Below are 2,500 nucleotides of genomic sequence, written 5' to 3'. Positions count from 1 at the left end.
CCCATCCAAGTACTAACCAGGCCCAACACTGCTTAGCTTCCAAGATCAGATGAGATTGGGCGTATCCAGTGTGGTGTGGCTGTAGATGAGCTTTGTTGTTTCTGTTAGAACTTTTATACTTCTAACTACTGGTTCATAAATTAATACATTTTAAAATGGAATGCATCAACAGAACGGTGTTGGCAGTATAAAATTATCTACAGCACCTTGTATTCCCAGGTGGTCTCCCATCCAAGTACTAACCAGGCCCAACACTGCTTAGCTTCCAAGATCAGATGAGATTGGGCATATCCAGTGTGGTATGGCTGTAGATGAGCTTTGTGGTTTCTGTTAGAACTTTTCTACTTCTAACTACTGGTACATAAATGAATACGTTTGAAAATGGAATGCATCAACAGAACGGTGTTGGCAGTATAAAATTATCTACAGCACCTTGTATTCCCAGGTGGACTCCTATCCAAGTACTAACCAGGCCCAACACTGCTTAGCTTCCAAGATCAGATGAGATTGGGCATATCCAGTGTGGTGTGGCTGTAGAAGAGCGTTATGGTTTCTGTTAGTACTTTTCTACTTCTAACTACTGGTTCATAAATGAATACGTTTTAAAATGGAATGCATCAACAGAACGGTGTTGGCAGTATAAAATTATCTACAGCACCTTGTATTCCCAGGTGGTCTCCCATCCAAGTACTAACCATGCCCAACACCGCTTAGCTTCCAAGATCAGATGAGATTGGGCGTATCCAGTGTGGTGTGGCTGTAGATGAGCTTTGTGGTTTCTGTTAGAACTTTTCTACTTCTAACTACTGGTTCATAAATGAATACGTTTGAAAATGGAATGCATCAACAGAACGGTGTTGGCAGTATAAAAATATCTACAGCACTTTGTATTCCCAGGTGGTCTCCCATCCAAGTACTAACCAGGCCCAACACTGCTTAGCTTCCAAGATCAGATGAGATTGGGCGTATCCAGTGTGGTGTGGCTGTAGATGAGCTTTGTGGTTTCTTTTAGAACTTTTATACTTCTAACTACTGGTTCATAAATGAATACGTTTGAAAATGGAATGCATCAACAGAACGGTGTTGGCAGTATAAAAATATCTACAGCACCTTGTATTCCCAGGTGGTCTCCCAACCAAGTACTAACCAGGCCCAACACTGCTTAGCTTCCAAGATCATATGAGATTGGGCGTATCCAGTGTGGTGTAGCTGTAGATGAGCTTTGTGGTTTCTGTTAGAACTTTTCTACTTCTAAGTACTGGTTCATAAATGAATACGTTTGAAAATGGAATGCATCAACAGAACGGTGTTGGCAGTATAAAAATATCTACAGCACTTTGTATTCCCAGGTGGTCTCCCATCCAATTACTAACCAAGCCCAACACTGCTTAGCTTCCAAGATCAGGTGAGATTGGGCGTATCCAGTGTGGTGCTGCTGTAGATGAACTTTCTGGTTTCTGTTAGAACTTTTCTACTTCTAACTACTGGTTCATAAATGAATACATTTTAAAATGGAATGCATCAACAGAACGGTGTTGGAAGTATAAAATTATCTACAGCACCTTGCATTCCCAGGTGGTCTCCCATCCAAGTACTAACCAGGCCCAACACTGCTTAGCTTCCAAGATCAGATGAGCTTGGGCGTATCCAATGTGGTGTGGCTGTAGATGAACTTTGTGGTTTCTATTAGAACTTTTCTACTTCTAACTACTGGTTCATAAATGAATACGTTTTAAAATGGAATGCATCAACAGAACGGTGTTGGCAGTATAAAATTATCTACAGCACCTTGTATTCCCAGGTGGACTCCCATCCAAGTACTAACCAGGCCCAACACTGCTTAGCTTCCAAGATCAGATGAGATTGGGCGTATCCAGTGTGGTGTGGCTGTAGATGAGCTTTGTTGTTTCTGTTAGAACTTTTCTACTTCTAACTACGTGTTCATAAATGAATACGTTTGAAAATGGAATGCATCAACAGAACGGTGTTGGCAGTATAAAAATATCTACAGCACCTTGTATTCCCAGGTGGTCTCCCATTCAAGTACTAACCAGGCCCAACACTGCTTAGCTTCCAAGATCAGATGAGATTGGGCGTATCCAGTGTGATGTGGCTGTAGATGAGCTTTGTGGTTTCTGTTAGAATTTTCTACTACTAACTACTGGTTCATAAATGAATACGTTTGAAAATGGAATGCATCAACAGAACGGTGTTGGCAGTATAAAAATATCTACAGCACCTTGTATTCCCAGGTGGTCACCCATCCAAGTACTAACCAGGCCCAACACTGCTTAGCTTCCAAGATCAGATGAGCTTGGGCGTATCCAATGTGGTGTGGCTGTAGATGAACTTTGTGGTTTCTATTAGAACTTTTCTACTTCTAACTACTGGTTCATAAATGAATACGTTTTAAAATGGAATGCATCAACAGAACGGTGTTGGCAGTATAAAATTATCTACAGCACCTTGTATTCCCAGGTGGACTCCCATCCAAGTACTA

General features: G+C 41.3%; 10 non-coding genes and 2 pseudogenes across 10 annotated transcripts in view; all 12 read right to left on the bottom strand.

The window, feature by feature from the left end:
* LOC135060265 (5S ribosomal RNA) overlaps nt 1–87 on the bottom strand; it is a 119-nt gene extending 32 nt beyond the window's left edge. Inside the window, exon 1 of the ribosomal RNA XR_010246656.1 lies at nt 1–87. This exon is cut by the window's left edge and continues 32 nt beyond it. This is a non-coding gene — a ribosomal RNA (5S ribosomal RNA).
* Nucleotides 88–194: 107 nt separating this feature from the next.
* LOC135058926 (5S ribosomal RNA) lies at nt 195–313 on the bottom strand. The gene has a single exon (XR_010245348.1). It is a non-coding gene; the product is annotated as a 5S ribosomal RNA (ribosomal RNA).
* A 107-nt stretch (nt 314–420) lies between these two features.
* On the bottom strand, nt 421–539 carry LOC134889310 (5S ribosomal RNA; annotated as a pseudogene).
* A 107-nt stretch (nt 540–646) lies between these two features.
* LOC135067890 (5S ribosomal RNA) lies at nt 647–765 on the bottom strand. Its single transcript, XR_010254098.1, has one exon. It is a non-coding gene; the product is annotated as a 5S ribosomal RNA (ribosomal RNA).
* Nucleotides 766–872: 107 nt separating this feature from the next.
* On the bottom strand, nt 873–991 carry LOC135065002 (5S ribosomal RNA). The gene has a single exon (XR_010251295.1). It is a non-coding gene; the product is annotated as a 5S ribosomal RNA (ribosomal RNA).
* Nucleotides 992–1,098: 107 nt separating this feature from the next.
* LOC135067063 (5S ribosomal RNA) lies at nt 1,099–1,217 on the bottom strand. The gene has a single exon (XR_010253291.1). It is a non-coding gene; the product is annotated as a 5S ribosomal RNA (ribosomal RNA).
* A 107-nt stretch (nt 1,218–1,324) lies between these two features.
* LOC134893214 (5S ribosomal RNA) lies at nt 1,325–1,443 on the bottom strand (annotated as a pseudogene).
* Nucleotides 1,444–1,550: 107 nt separating this feature from the next.
* On the bottom strand, nt 1,551–1,669 carry LOC134884751 (5S ribosomal RNA). The gene has a single exon (XR_010168888.1). It is a non-coding gene; the product is annotated as a 5S ribosomal RNA (ribosomal RNA).
* A 107-nt stretch (nt 1,670–1,776) lies between these two features.
* On the bottom strand, nt 1,777–1,895 carry LOC135060264 (5S ribosomal RNA). Its single transcript, XR_010246655.1, has one exon. It is a non-coding gene; the product is annotated as a 5S ribosomal RNA (ribosomal RNA).
* A 107-nt stretch (nt 1,896–2,002) lies between these two features.
* LOC135065362 (5S ribosomal RNA) lies at nt 2,003–2,121 on the bottom strand. The gene has a single exon (XR_010251644.1). It is a non-coding gene; the product is annotated as a 5S ribosomal RNA (ribosomal RNA).
* A 106-nt stretch (nt 2,122–2,227) lies between these two features.
* Nucleotides 2,228–2,346, bottom strand: LOC135066966 (5S ribosomal RNA). Its single transcript, XR_010253198.1, has one exon. It is a non-coding gene; the product is annotated as a 5S ribosomal RNA (ribosomal RNA).
* Nucleotides 2,347–2,453: 107 nt separating this feature from the next.
* Nucleotides 2,454–2,500, bottom strand: part of LOC135060263 (5S ribosomal RNA) — a 119-nt gene continuing 72 nt past the window's right edge. The window contains exon 1 of the ribosomal RNA XR_010246654.1: nt 2,454–2,500. This exon is cut by the window's right edge and continues 72 nt beyond it. This is a non-coding gene — a ribosomal RNA (5S ribosomal RNA).

This window comes from Pseudophryne corroboree, chromosome 3 (assembly GCF_028390025.1).
Source record: "Pseudophryne corroboree isolate aPseCor3 chromosome 3, aPseCor3.hap2, whole genome shotgun sequence".
Taxonomy (NCBI): domain Eukaryota; kingdom Metazoa; phylum Chordata; class Amphibia; order Anura; family Myobatrachidae; genus Pseudophryne; species Pseudophryne corroboree.
The sequence above is the reverse complement of the archived record's forward strand: the minus strand, read 5'-3'. Positions and strand labels throughout refer to the sequence as shown.